The sequence below is a fragment of the Agelaius phoeniceus genome, chromosome 10 (genome assembly GCF_051311805.1).
Source record: "Agelaius phoeniceus isolate bAgePho1 chromosome 10, bAgePho1.hap1, whole genome shotgun sequence".
Taxonomy (NCBI): Eukaryota; Metazoa; Chordata; class Aves; order Passeriformes; family Icteridae; genus Agelaius; species Agelaius phoeniceus.
In genome coordinates, this window is record NC_135274.1 from 20,068,520 (window position 1) to 20,084,449 (window position 15,930).

At 40.7% G+C, this 15,930-nt stretch overlaps 1 long non-coding RNA gene across 1 annotated transcript; it reads right to left on the minus strand.

Annotated features, from left to right (window-relative positions):
• Positions 1 to 9,951: 9,951 nt before the first annotated feature.
• Positions 9,952 to 15,292, minus strand: LOC129124388 (uncharacterized). Its single transcript, XR_013183577.1, has 4 exons — positions 15,013 to 15,292; positions 14,884 to 14,932; positions 14,740 to 14,758; positions 9,952 to 11,731 (listed from the first exon to the last, which is right to left on the minus strand). It is a non-coding gene; the product is annotated as an uncharacterized LOC129124388 (long non-coding RNA).
• Positions 15,293 to 15,930: the final 638 nt, after the last annotated feature.

Here is a 15,930-nt window from a genome sequence, read left to right on the forward strand (position 1 = left end):
GCTCCCCGCCGTTATCTCCCCGCCCGCCGGCGCGGGGCTGAGGGGGGAGCGCGGGGCGCGGGTGCGGCCGCGTGAGGGGCGCGGCGGGCGCTGCGTGCGGAGACAATGCGGAGCGGGCACGGTGCGGGGCGGCCGCGCTGGGCGATGAACGCCGCTCAGAAGGCCGCGCCCGAGGGGGCACCTTCGGCTCCCGAGCCGCTGCCCGGGGGAATAAAGATGGTGCCCGACACCTGGCGCTCGGCTCGGCTTTGTCCCTCACGGAGCGCCGGCCCCGGGGCGGCCGCCCTGCCCCGCCCTGCTCACACCCCGCCGGGCTGCCCTGCCCTGCCCTGCCCTGCCCTGCCTGCCTGCTGTCCCCCTGTGATGCTGCCGACAGAAACAATAAAAAATAAACACTGCCTGTGATGTGCTGGCCCTCCCAACACACTGGGGAGCGAATTGTGCTGTGAGCTGGATGCTCACATAAGCTTAGTCACGCAGAGCCTGATGAACGGCCTGTACCTGTGCCAAATCCATGAGTTTTTGCAATAGCTTTAAATACAGAACCAACCAAGTCATTTGGGTTGGAGGAGGCCTTTAAAATAATGAAATTCAACCATGGACCCAGCACTAGGACTGTGACCCCTTGACCACATCACCCAGTGCCAGATCCAAGGACCTCTTAAACACCTCCAGGGATGGTGAGCACCACCTCCTTGGACCACTACTCCAATGCCTGACTATCCTAACCCTGACTTTTTTTTTCTGATATCTAATCTGAATCTCTCATCTCAGCCTAAGGCCATTTCAATAGCAATGCTTTCAAATGCTCATTCAGCTGATCTTTCCCATTGGGCATCAGGCCCAAATGGCCAGGAGTCCATGATGATATTTTATCCATGAGATATTTTCATTTTCAGTTTCTTCATGTTAATCTTGCTTTTGTGCCGCTTGTAACCAAATCTGTCAGATAAGTGAGGATTTTGGACCATAAAGGCCAAAAAGTTTTGAGAAACTGGGTACTGGGTAAGGAGGTGCAACTGCTCAAAAAGGTCAAAGACTGTGCAGTGGTGGCACTTGGGGACATGGTTTGGTGCTGAACAAGGCAGTGGTGCGTTGATGGCTGGACCTGATGATCTTGGAGGTCTTTTTCAAGCTCAGCATTTCTATGGTTCTGTGATCCTGATGTGCCATAACTGAAGGAAAGACATGAGTTCAACAGCATCAGTGTTTTTACCCATGCTGTGTGCATGAATATTCCTAATCTTGAATAATATTCCGCATAAATTTTGGCGGGTACCTTTTATTCTAAATTTTATTTTAATCTTTAAAAATTACCCACAACTTATTCTGTTCATGGTGCCAAGGCCACACATGGGCAAGAGAGCACTTCTTGAAGAAAGGTACCTCCTTTCCTGTTGGCAGAGTCCACTCAGGATTTTCCAGGATAAAGGAACCAGATAATATAAAGCAAACAAAAATTCTATGCCTAAAGTTTTCATCGCCTCAAGATTGCATAGACTGAGGTTCTTTTATTCGGCTTCCAAGACACAGAGTATCAATGTCAACTGCTAAAAAATGGTGTCTGGGGTTAAAAAAACCAAACCACAAATAAACTGTGCATAAGCTGCTGACCTTAGAAATAAAAAAAAAGGATGTGGATAAAAAAAAAAAATTACTCCAGAACTGTGTGAGGTGCCTGGGTGTCCACATTTGCAGAACTCAGGGACAGTTCTGGGCTTTAGTGATAATGAGGACTGGCTTGAGCAAATGCAATCTGCATCTGAATTTGCCTGATAACGTTTGTTTTTCTGGAAGTGTGAGGATGATAGTGGCTAAAGGGACAGGGTTGTTTACATGTTAATTTTGAGGCAGACTACTGTGCCTGGGTTAAATGGGGGTAGAAAAAGGCTTTAGCAGGTTGTGGGCCATTGCAGCACATCAGCCAGATAATGAATCTGTTCTAAGTTTAGTTTTCACTGAATGTAAATTATGAGTAACTACTAAATTAAATTGCTTTAAACATTTACTGAAACAAGAAAAGGTTGGATCCAGATTCAAAAACTCAATAATTCCTTTGATAATAGCTACTTAATATTTTTTTTTTCACGAGACTTTGTAAGGTTTCATTTTCGTTTCACTTTTTGGTTTCATTTTGCAACACCCGCAGTGAAACTGCCACTTTCATTTCCTAGAGCTGATGTGGTCCAGGAAATACTTTGGGTAAATGTGGTTGAACCATTCTCTGTCCTCTCTGAAACCTCCACAGCTCAGGAGATGCAAGCTGCATCATGCCTGAAGGACACTAAGTCAGAAGTTGCAAGATCCTGTATCCTGGGGACCTTGGTTGGAAAGAGCAGAAAAAGGGTTCCCTAATTTGAGTGAGCGAAATGAAGGGTGAAGATTAAACACCAAAGGATTAGGATCCTTCAAATACATCAAGGCACACAGAGGGATAATGATCTATGAGAGACTGAGGCTGTAAAAGACCAAAAGGACTCCCCAAAATGTATAGACTGACCATTAATCAACTTAGTCTGGAAAGAAGTTTACAATGGGAGGTTGAAAAAATTTCAGGAACAGCCTTTCAGAATGAATTAATGAAAGTTAGTAACTCCTGCCTACTTTATTTGGGATGGAAAAAACATTTATGATGATGCTATAGCGTGAGCAATATAAACCAAATTTTCAAGAGAGAAACTTTGCAAGCATTGATTTCAACAAGTAAACAACCAACCCACACCCCTATTCTTCCAAATGCCATTTTCTAAAATTCAGGAAGTGTGTGGAATATTAGAGAGGGTCCAGGAAAAAGCCATGAAACCACTGAAAATGTAACTCACAGTGAAACAGTATCATAGCAGAGTTTTCATATTTTGAAATAGTGACTTTTTCTCCAAAATCTGCTGTTATCCAGGTAGGAAAAATACACAGGCCTTTTTAGATTCCTATCACTATCAATTTTTAAATCAATATTGAGTATGCTCTGGTTCATACATGAATTAATGGAATCATTAGTGTAACTGAAGGTCACACTGGCATTGTCATTCAGGGACCTTCTGACATAAGACTGTTAATGTTTACCGCAGCCAAAAGCAGAAAAATTTTAGCTATTTTCAAAGACTTGGGGAAGAATGAAATCAACACTGAAATCAACAACATAACTATTTAGAATAGTGGTTTCTTAAAGTAAGATTAGTTGTGAAAAAATGCACACATTGATATTCCTCTTATGCTACTAATAGCCTGAAAGTTTGTTTTAAAAAAATGTTGTAGTTTTAAACTATCAGTTATTTTCCTGCCAAATAACTTCAGTGCCTCTTCTGATACAGAACAGGGGTAATTTCTCTGTTTTTCTGAGCACATTTCCTACCTTTCAGTAAAATAAAAACCCAGAACCATCCTGTCTTCGCATATTTTGTTAAAAAAATAGTCAAAACCTAAGGTCAACTAAATTCAAATGCTTATGCTCTCACTTACAATATAAGAAACTGGGTCTTACATTCCATTCCGTGAAGTGCTGACACTTAGCAACTCATGCCATAAAAATCAAAATAATGATAAAAAATTAATCTAGCTTCGCCTTTAAGTGGGTAAAAACCTTTTTGGTTCCATTGCTCATTCTGAAATTTTGGCAGAAGGCTGATGACTATGAGAGGCATCCATCCACAGACTTCCAGCCTTAGCAGAAGCTTAGGAAACAGGGAGCATGCTCTGTAAATTATTATGCATCATTAATTCTTAGTGGTGACAAACAATGCAGGTTTGAAATATTAAGATCATGTTGGCTTTGTGACAATAACAAATGACAAAACCACATTCCAACTCAGCAAAAGTCTTGGAGGAGTTCTTTTGAAAAATTACCTGCTTCCAAGTTTGCTCATTTATGTGTATCATTTCTTTGTTCTATGAATTGTACTTGGGTGGCAGAAGGAAGTAAAATTACTTCCAGTAAACCTGTGTGAGTAGAACAGAGGATCTGATCTCTTGTGGAGGGACAGTGGTATAGAGACATATGGCCTCGATACAGATCATCCTGTTGGGCTCGATAAAGGGCCTGTACTTGTAGAAAACTCCTTTGGAAAAGCTTGTGGTTTGATTGTTTTGTTTTATACTTCACTGTGATTTTTGCCCTATTTGAATATTAGCTGAAGAGTCTCTACCATTTCTCATCAGCCTTTCACAACTGCATTCCTGACCTTTTCAGTGAATGAATTTTTGTCTGGAGGTTTGCTGAACCCCCCATCCGTGTCCAGCCACATCTGCTGTAAGCAGACATCACTTCTGAAAATAGGACCCACAAAAGGTGTTGCTAAGTGAGTATATGTAAAAACATTTTTGTGCAGTTCAGTTTTAATACCTCTGTCTGGTATGGAAATCAGAGAAAGAATAAATCATAGGTGTTTCTATTATTGTAAATGAACTTTTGCAATCATTTACACCTCCCTTTAAAGGGAAAAAACCTCTGAAGCCAATTTATTTTTGTGTATTATAGCTGATGGCACTCACATTTATCTGTGGAGACCAAATGAACTTAAAATGATTTGCAGGTGTAGGGTTAAAAAAATCTGTGTTTAGAAGGACAAAAGGTGTTAAGAATCCACAGAATGCAGTAGGTATTTGCTATTGTATTCTACTTCCTGTTACTGCAGTCTAAAAAAGAAAAAGTCACTGAGCTAATTAAATTATATAAAGAAGGGATCAGGAACCAGTATTTAAAATGGTTTTGATTACAGTCTGTTTTTATGCTGAAGTAATGTTGAGCAATATCATTCAGGTTTCATTTGTTCAAAGTCCACAAGATAATGTGCATTTTCAGAAAAAGAAAAATATATACATCCAGGCAACAAACTACTATGTGAAAGTAATTTCACTCTGAATGACAACATATGAACCTTGTTTTTTGACACTGGTGAAAAAACAGTGTGAACTTCTGCCTTACCATTGCTTTACTTTTTGCTTTACTGGTCTTCCCATTTTTGTCAGTAGCTGCACAGGAAAGTAAGGAAAATAAAATTAAAGTTTGATGTCATTCTAAAAGCAACAAGAAGCACTAGACAATGCTTGCTGTAAACTCAATATTCATCCTGGCACCGTGCAAAGAAACTGCAGAATCATTTCAATGAAATTTTAATGAACTCCAATGAGAACACTGCTCTTTAATGGACTTTGTGCAAGGAGTGGGAGCTCATCCACTCACAGTCCAACTTTTCATGGGGTTGGCTTGGTTTGCTAATTTTCATTATCACTTTGCATCTCCCTCTTCTGCATGCTGGTGTGGATGCAGCTGGTCCAAGCTAACCTTGTGCCTGATTTTGTTCCAAGCCAGGAAGTAAATGCAGTGAGCTCCAGAGGGACCTTGGCACTCCTCTGCACTTGTGGTGATGTAATGGTGTGGGAAAACCTGCCACATAATTAACTTCAGGTGTCCAAGCACAAAAGTTCTTGTCTACAAGTGTTAGGAGTTATATCCTTCCTATCGCTCTTGACACCCACAAAAACCCAAATAATTTCTGTCTTCTGAATACTTTCAGTGGAAATCAGGAGAGGAAAGTTATGTTTTTCTTTATAACTGATCCACTTTTGGTCATTGTTTGGTTCTCAGGCAAGTCCAGACTACTTTGTTTTGACTTGACACCTGGGTCAAGTTTTAGTGTCAGTGTCATGTAAAGAGATATTTGCATTTCTACTGTGGGACTGGACCCAGAGCAGGGGTTCAGGTAATGTAAATTTATGTGGTATGAGTTGCAATCACCAAAATGTGCATGTTTAATCCCTGGTTCTCAGTATTTGTATTTCATTTCTTAAATTCAGGGCCTGCTCTAAAAAAGAGGCCATGAAGCCTTGAGCAAAATTTGTGAGAGAGGGTGGACAGTGGACATGTTGCTACCATAAATACATGATCTGAGGTACAGAAAATTAGTGTTGCAGGGCACGAAAACATGAAACAATTGCACTTAAACAAAGGTGTACCTGAAGCAGCAAAGGGATGCACATCAATCCCAATGAAAAAATGCAGTTTGGAAGAGAGAGAACTTAGAGGTAGGAAGATGTTAACAATGCATCTGTGTGAAACTCAGCAAACAAACTGAAAAACATATATTTTCCTAGAGGATTACCTGATGTAATCTAAAGCACAAAATAATTAATTTCAGAAGGAGATCAGTTGTTAGCTGAAGGCACTCTGCTGTTGAGAGTTCTGAAAGCAGGTTTCTGTCTTGACACACTCTATTTTTGAAGGCTTTGGTACAGCAAAGTACTTAGACAGGTGTTTATTTATCATCCAAATGGAAGGGATATAAGAATGACTTAATAGTTGGCTTAATCTGTGCTCCTCTGGAAAGAAAGGAGTTGAGAAGAAAGTTTTCTTCAAATTTGTTGGCACAACAACAATGTAAAGCTTTCTGTGTACATGTATTTTCTGGTTTCTCTGAAAAGTCCCATCTGCAGAGCAACAGATATATATTATACGTATACACATAAATTCCATATGTATGTATTTGTTGTATGCTTGTCATTATGTGCATATGTAAAGAAACTGTTGATAAATACAAAGCCTGGTGTCGGGTCCGGCTGTCTGTCTCTGCCCCGACACGGGCAGGGTGGTTCTTGGGTGGCACGCGATTCAAAGGACGAGTCTGGACTCTTCAGCTTTTCGGTCTTCAGGTTGTTTATTATTTCTTATCTACAAAATTTTCTGTCTGCCCAACAGAGGTCTGATCTGCAAGCAGTCACAGGCACTCTCTGACCACCCACGGGGCGGTCATGTCTTTTTATACTAAAATCTACGTACACAATATTTACCTTTATTTCCCAATGCTTTTCACCCATGTTAGCAAGTGCACCTTCACCAGAAACCAATCCCCAAGTGCCAACATCACCACAGGAGATGGAGGACAAGAAGAAGAAAGAAGAAGGACAAGACACGCCCTGATCCCTCCATCTTGTCTCCATAACCCCCCTGTACCAAAAACCTTAAAGTTTATATTTCACCCTCTAAATGTGTCCCTTTCACACCTTTTACTCTAAAGTGATTCTCTTGTCCTCAAACTCTTGTTACTTCTGTGGATGGATCAAAATCAAGCCACCAAACACTTTTGGCAACATTCCAGGATTTCCGAGACCCCCCAAGGGTTCTCCTGGCATCTCTGGACATCGGGAACGATGTGCTGAGATCCCACAGCCTGGGTCCCCCAGGAGCAAAGATAAGCATTTTACAAACAAAGTAGTAGAATGTTGATATGTCAGTGTTGGGATCTCAGCATCAGTTGTTCTCCGATATGGATTGCATTCAGCTCCCTCAAAAAAACAGGGAAACCTTTTCTATTACTTTGGTCATAGGCACTGATTTAAGAAATTAAATACTAACAGTCAGAGTAAGGGATTAAACATGCACATTTTGGTGATTGCAAGAAGTAGCTGGTAACTCACATCACACAAATCTAGGTTTCCTCAAGCCCATCTGTGCTGGTATAGACAGGGTGAGGCAGTGTGGAACAGAGAGCAGCCCAGTGAAGGGAGTTATCAAGAAGTTCAAATGTTTCCTGTGGCTTCTGTAAATGCTCTTTCAACTGAGGTGACCTTCCTCTGGTGCGTGTGCTGCAGTTGTATCACAGATGCCATTGAAGAGGGTGGGATAAAATCTGGACTCTTTCTTTTTTCCATCTTTCTAAAAATACCATTCTATTAATAGCATAGTGTTTTCCCAGACTGCCTGGCTGTTGAGATGGAAAAGGGAACTCGTTAAGCTTCTTTAGTGATAAAATAGACAGTTCTGATAAATACAGCCAAACTGACCATTCTTTTGATCTAATCAGTAAAATTATTGCATGAGTGCTCAGGATTTCATGCCTTTGGCATGCTTCCACATCCTTTTTTCAGTTGTTTGATGCTCTGATGCCAAATGCTGTTGGCTGTCTGGCATATTAGACACTGCAGCACGTGATTTCACTAGTGATTTGTTGCCATAGGCTCATCAGCTGAGCCTGAAGAGCTGAGATTGCTTTGACCTGCTCTCACCACAGCTGTATGTGCCTGCTTGTTTTGTTCTGTCTCCGTGGAGTGATGTGTCCAGCCCTGGACTTTTCCTGCTGGATTTTGGAAGGGAATTCCTCTGTTCAACATTTAAAATGCTGCTTTAGACAGTGGAAAAGAAGTGGCTTATTGTAACTACATTAGATCTGTCAAATGGAGGGGCTGAGGAGGATTAGTGCAAATGGATGAAGTATGGATGAAAAGAAACAAGAAGGAGAAAAATGATTAAAAAAATCAAGAATAGAGGGAAAAGAACAACAGAAGAAAGAAAAGTTCAAATGACAGTGGAAGAAAAGTTCCAAATTCAGGCTTTCATGAAAAAGTGCTTGATAAATAAAAAAGATGAAGTAAGAGAGGTGGCTAGTTAAAATGAGTGATAGATGAGGGAAATCAAGAGAAAGAACAATTCTGGGGAATACATGAGAATACACAATGGTCACTTGTGATATTCACATGCTTTTTCTCACTAAAAAAGAATGGTAGAAGAGATGGTTGCAAACATCAACAATAGAGACCCATAAGATTAATTCATATCCAGCATAATGGTAACTGGTATTTTGAACATCCAAGTTAAAATCTACTTTTTGCTGCCCTGGGGCAGGAATTGGCTTGCAGTTCTTTCACTCTCTGAACTATGTGCCCGTGTCTGTAGCTCCCAGTCAATGCCACATCCCATCAAGGCACTGCAATAAGCTGGAATGAAGTGATGTTTGCATGGGAAGAACCCATAATGTGGTGTTGCACCCAAGGTAAGATTCTCCACCTCCCAGTTGGGTTTTTCACCCCTGAGGGGCACTGAAGCACAGACACAGTGTTTGACACCCTTTTGTGTCAGTGTAATAACAGCTTTTGCTGTTGAACCTGTTTCACTTCCCAGAAATACTTTAGTGCTCACAAAGGTACAGAGCATGTGACAACAACTATTTCAAAGTTGTTACATACTAATAATCACAAATCACAAGTACAACAGTTCTTCCAGTATAAAATAAAAGTATGCTAATCCAAATCAGTTTACTGGAATGAAAGCTTCAAAAAAAAAATTAAAATATCCACTTCTTGAAACCATTTTGAACAACTTTATATTCGCATGACAAGGGTTTTGAGAATGTAACATTTTCATCATTAAATGACATTTTATTTTAAATTAAAGTGACATATGTTTTCTAAATGTGTGACAATAAAACCTCATTTCTTAGCTACCCATACTTATTCCTCTGAGAAAATAAAGTCTCAAATACCCTAAATTCCACACTCCAGAGCAATTTAGATCTTCTTAGAGATCACAGTTTGAACTACAAATGCAATAAGGGCTGCATCCTGCTGTAACTGAAATCTTTCCTAAGTCTACTTCTGCTTTTCAATCTCTCTAATTTTTCGTTAGATCAAGAGTCACACATTTTTGTTGGCAGTAAAGCAATTCCAATTTGAACTGCCTTCTGTCTTCAATAGGAATTTTCCCAAAGTACAGAAATAAAAATGTAAAACTTTGCTGTGTTTCATTACTTTCATTCTTTTGAACATTGCTGCTCTGAAAGCTCTGTGTGAAATTATTAGAAGACGGGTTTTGAAATGCTTGTGAAAGTAGATGCATATATGGGACTCAAAGGGCCTTATTTAAAAAAGAAATTTGCCAGTTACCCAGATCTCTGGTTGGTTATGCCCATTCAAGGATACAGAATCCATCATTCCTATGATTATTTTTACATCTGAACTTTTTTTTTTTTATACTAGATAGACTTGAAACTTTCAGGGTCATTTGCCCAGCATGTAGTTGAATGTCCTGTGCTATAGATTCCAATTAGCAAGACCATGTTCAATGGTCCTACACCACCAATGCTGTCTAACTGCTTTCCACTTGGCTTTATATGTTTCTTCTTTGTTGCAGCTGCAACCAGGTCTATCTACCCTTTGATAGAAAAATTTCAATTACCCCAGGGAGAAGCTTTTAGCTTTATTAAGCATTGAAGTCTACACATTTGTTCTTCTGTTGAAGAGCAGTTCAAAAGGAGACTTTCTGAGGAAGTAATCTGATAAATTAGGATAAATCTTGTGGACTTTTACTGCTAATGTTTTTTCCTGTAGTCTGAGCCTAAGATTCTGCCAACTCAATGTACAGTTAAGCATTTCTTTAACACTTTCAGCCTCTGACAGATGTTTCTTATACTTCACAAGTAAATGGCTCGTCAGTGTTTTTTGAGACTGCTGTGCTCTCAGCATAAAATTGATGTCACAGAAGGCTGGAGAGCTGTGCTCCAGCCTTGAGAGACAGTGACAGAAAACTGTTCCCATCTGGTGGCTTTGTGTTGGCCTCTGAGTAAACGAATGGTTTCCTTTCTGAGCTGATGGGCGTCAGCTGCCCTGTCCTGTGTCCAGGAGTGCCCTGGGTTATCTCAGGAGGAGGGAGCCTGCACACACCAGGGCTCTCATTTGCCCTTGCTTTGGCCTCTCAGGGGACTGGGGTAGCCAAGTGACGTGGAGGAAAGCTGGAATAACACTGATGAAAGGCACATCTCTCTGGAGAGGAAAAAAGGAGCTGCTCTTCCTAACACTGTTGATCTTGTGTTTTGCTCCCTTGGTGGGCTCATTTACACAAGTAAATAAAGCTGTCATTTATGCTTTTTAGTGTTTGAGAATTCCACAAAAGTTTCACGTCTCTGGTCTGAAATCAAATCTCTTATTATTGTCTCTATCTTTCAAATTAATTTATTATTGCATTTGAAGTCCTAAATGCCTCATGAGAGAGCTGAACATACAGTCTAACAATCTGCCCATAAAGAGCAAACACGAGTTACACATTTAAAGAAGATAATCTTTCAGTTGTATGGAAATCCTGTCACTCTTGCTTTTCTGTTTAAGCTTTATATAATAAAGCCTTTCTTGCTGTTTTCAGAAAAGTTTTGGTTCTTGCTCACTCATCCCTGTTCTGTGAGGCAGAAGAAAATGACACAATAAATCAAGACTGCATAAAGGGGCACACAGCTAAATGAAATGTATATCACCAAATTAGGAGACTAGAGTTCTTGGAGGAAATACATTTTTCTAAAAATCCTAAAGAGAGAATAGGGAGGAAACAAATAAACATTGAGAGACTTCTTCAAACACACAATTCCACCTAAGACTGAAGCTACAATGTGCTTTTTGGAGCACCATTAAGTCACAGCCACTATCAGTTTCAAACACAGGTAGCACAATTTACATAAGCAAATCTCATCTGGCAACATACTACCCTATAAATATACATATTATAATCTGTTATTAATACACAAGATTATATTGTCATAATACATCAAAATATTACAATTGGGGATTTTGGGTGAATTATCACTCCTCAATTCTCTGCATCCATCATAAGGCCAATATGCCACCTACATCTACATTCCAAGACACACACATCCTCTCTTGTCCCTCAGGACTTCTTTGTCAGCAACTCAACCAACACCAAATACTCCCACTGAAACCAAAACAAAATTGAATAAGAAAGAAAAGAAAATCCCCAAACTGTTTGCTCTCTTTTAGGAAAAGTGGTGCAATAAAGATATTAAGACTGGGGCAAAATAATTAAGATTACTGAAATTAATTCTATATCAAAGTCTACAGAAGGACTCCTGTTGACATCAAAGCTTTGTCTTCTCTTTGATAATGAGATTACACTTCATACTTGATTTTCTACATATTCTTCTGTATAGAGTAGATGTATTGTTGCTGTCTGTCAATGATTCTGCAAAAAAAAAAAAAGCAAAGGACATATTTTTTGTGCCACTGGGCTTGGAAAACCTGCAACCCAAGACCCGACACCATAACCTTGGAGCTGAAACTGTAGTTAGAACTTGTGTTTCCAGTGTTCCATCATGTGCATACATATTTTATGCATTTACTTTCAGTTAGTCAAGACTTCTCTGTTTCAAATTTCAGCTTGTATCATCTACCCAGTTTCATCAAATACATTTGTATACATGTATTGTATACATGAAATGTAGTATATAATTCTTTTGACAAGACAAAAAAAGTGAAAAAAAATGGTCTCTCATCTATTTGAGTCTGGAAAAAGTAGCTGAAGTAAAATCCAATTCAAATGCCACAGATAAGACTGAACATAAAGGGTTAACTTTTTAATGGAAAAACCTAATCTGCCTATCCCCTTATCAAAGTAGAAATACCATAAACCAGAAAATTAATTATACTTTGATTGATCATACTCTTTCTGAAGGCTCTGGTGACATTTTGTCATGTAACCTTTGAGAGAAGACTTGGTAAGCTCCAAGGGAGTACTGTCCTTTCGAAGCTGTGTAGGGCTCAGGTGCCAAGTCACTCTTCCAAAGTTCAAGGTATTTTCTGCTCAATCAGTCATTGGTGTTACTGATTTTTGCAGCATTAAGAGAGAGGAGCTACTGGAGGAAAGTCTTGCACGTGCCAGACAGACACATGCCTACATTAAGACTTATGTTGAATTGTTAATTTTTAGTTATCAGCAAAACCAAACTGAGAATATGCGTGTTCAGCTTAGAGTGTTATTGGTGCAGCTTGTTCATGTTGCAAAGATAACAGTTGATTTCAGCATGAAATGCTGAGACATTTTTTCTTCTCCTAGGTTTGAGCTCTTCAGTTCAAAGCATGAAGTTTTTGATGTTTACATGGACTGAAGAAGATCGTCATCTCAGTCAGGTTACATCTGACTTGTAGTTGGAGAAGGCCAATTTCATTTTCCATGCGTGAAAGCACTCAGTGCATTGCAGCCCAGCACACAGCTCTTATGGTATCAGTCCATAAGGTATTCCCACCACAGCTCCTGCCATTCACCTTCCCTGCCCACACCCTTTGCAGCTGCCTATGCATACAGAAAATGGGGTCTGTAGCAATGGGGCCTTTCAGGGGGAATGGAGCTGCCTGGTCAGCCGTGGGGAGAGTCTGGCTGCTCACACAGGGAGGTGATGGGGAACTCTCAGGAGATGAGCAAGGAGCTGCTGCAGGTGGAAGGGGATGCTCAGGCAGGGTAGACAGGGCAGGAGAGCTGTGCCAGGTGAGGTTTGAGTGCTGTGTGAAAGAGGAAGGAGCTGCTTGCTGGCAGAGGGGACAGCCTGCAGCTGGACAGGAGTAGGGGGATGTGGACAGGGCTTTGTAAAGCAGATCCAGCTCACAGCTCCTCACAGCCCAGCTCTGCATTATCCCACAACAGCAAAAAGCAGCTGAAGGGGATTTCAAAGGAGCAGAACAGTTCTGTCAGAAGCATTATGCTGATCAATATGACAGATTATTTGTTTCAGCACAGTGCTTTCACCCAAATGGAACTTTATCTTCCTGATATCATTTTATCTGTGTTATCTTTATTTTATGGACTTCTAATGAAGGATCTCACCATGGTCATTTATACTGAGGATCAGTTTACATTACCTGCAGAAAAGTGCTCCTCACTACATAACCTTCACATGCTATTAAGCAAAGATCTCTTTTTTATTCAAATATTAGCTGGAGAATTTCCCTGCTCCTAGTGATATTTCCAAGGCACTAATTTTAGAGAAAGTCTGCCAGGGGCAGTCCAAGGAGCTGGTGAATCACCTTCTTTAGGATTTATGATGTAGCCTACACGGTGAGAGTATGCACTAGGGGAGGGACTATGTGCTAGAAATCACAGGAATGATCCTGTTATTTTTCCCCAAGTATGGGGAAAAATAACTTAAATGGTGGAGAATATTTCAAAGAAACCAGGTTCTGCTGCAAGGGTTCTGTGACAATCTCAGCCAGTGCTTCTCAGCATCTTCAGCCATTGTCTCATTTCAGTAAATTAAGGCACCTCCACACCTGAGAATTGCAGGAGTTCACAAAGCAAGAGGTAGTTTAGGTCTGTGCCTGATGCTGGTGCCTCCCAGGCTGAGAGAGCACTTCAGTGAAGTGGCTTTGTGTCACTGAGACAGGCACTCATGCACATGCAGCAAATGTTTGCGTCCTAATGCATTTTCCTCTCCAGAGAAAACACACATTCTTCTTGTGTCATTCCTCCTCCTGCATTGCTCCACTCCAAGGCATTGTTTCTAGAACAGGTCTTTGGTCCTTTCTCTGTGCAACTGCACAGTGGGTCAGACAGCAGGTATGTGCATTATGGCCTCAGGCACGGGAACTTCCTTTTAAAGAAGTATTCAAAGTCATTGCAATAATGAGGAAATAAAACAATGAACCCTGCAGATTGGTCTCCTGCAGTATGTAGCTGCTATTCACCTGACAAATTAATAATGGTGGGCAGAAAATAACACTACTATTACTGCATGTATTAATAATACTAAGGAGAAAGCAGCAGCTGTCTTTGCCCTCATCCCACCATTAACTGGCACCATCTAATGGGATCTCTGCTGTCAAGAGTTGTCCAAGCCTTGAAGGGATCAACTCAAAGCAGAGGAGGGACAGAGAGCTTTGGCCCAGGTGGCAGATACACCCCCCTGTTTCACTGTGCCTTCTCATCCTACCCATGGAACAGTTTTGTCTGGGAATCTGGCTACAGCAGATGTGCAAATACACATCTGGCCAAATTAATGCCACAGTGTTAAGTTCAACAGGACTCTCACTTTAACAGGAACTACTATTTCCATGGAATCACTGTCTCCTGGAACAGCCTCCCAGCAGGCACTTGTCCCTAAGCTGTGCCTAATCCTCAGAAAACTCAGATCTCCAACACATCACTGGCTTGTGACCATGGAGTTGTGCAGGGCTGCCAAGGACAGGGAGCTTGTCACACACCTCACAGTGCAGGTGGCACCTGGAATTCACCAGAAAATAGAAACTCAGCACATCTACTGGCAGAGCCCCAGAGCAGCCCGAGCACCCCTGTGCATGGGCTCCTTTCTGGGCTGTGGAAAAAGCCCCGAGTGAGGGGCACAGTACCTGCTCCACCTCTTGGCTCCGTGACTGCTTCACTTCTTCTTCCAAGAGACTACAGGAACAGAGGAGAGAGTTGAAAATTTTTTGCAGTCTTCAGTATATGATTTTTCCTGTACTTGCTTTTATCATTACCTTCCTTGGTGAGAGACATCCAAAATATTTTTAATTTAATTTTAGGATTTGAAAATGCAGTCAGGTCTGTTTATTAAAAGCTATTGGAGTTCAGCTGGGAAAAGTGCCAGAAAACTTTGCAATAAGTTTTAAGTAGCCTGAAACAATAGTTAGCTAGGCTTACTTTTGAGAAAAGGAAGGTGTTAGCCACTGCAGAGGAACTGAAAAGAGAACTCAATCTCTTTCTCAGAGATTGTTCAGGTACTAAAGGTTTTTTCATTTCCCTATCAAAATATTAAAGTAACTTCTGAGTTCCAGATTCACAGGATTAAATTCTTTAGGATTTATAATCAAAGACTTCATAATGAACTATTTAAAGTTTATAGTCAGTCTTTGGAACTGATGATCTGATAATTTAATTCAGACCCGATTTACCAATAGCTTATAAATATATTTAGATTAAAAAATTCTTCAGGTTTGTATTCACTCAGTATGTGGACTGTCTTAACTTTTGCTTTAGCTTAATGCTGATGATACCGGCCCAATTTTAGTTTCCCACTTTCATCTTTTTTTCCTAGACAGATATAACAATTTTTAACAAAATAATAATTTCATTAAAAATCCATTATTAAATTAAGCATCACAGAACAAGCACCTTTCCATATTGAGTGAATGTTAAGTGATCAAAGAACAAAGGAAAAACTCAATGGGCCCCCAGTTAGTGTTTGGGTCTCTCTCATAGTCCTTGGATCACACTGACAGATCCCAGTGAGACATCTCAGCAGAGATTTGTACCTTTGAACAAGGCAAAGGAACCACCCCCATGGTGTGACCTTGCCATGGCACTGGGCAGCTGGAGCAGGAGATAACCTTCTCCACCCTCCAGAGGCCTCTGAGTCCGATAAGCAGCCAGCTGGACAAAGTGAGCTCCCCAAAAGA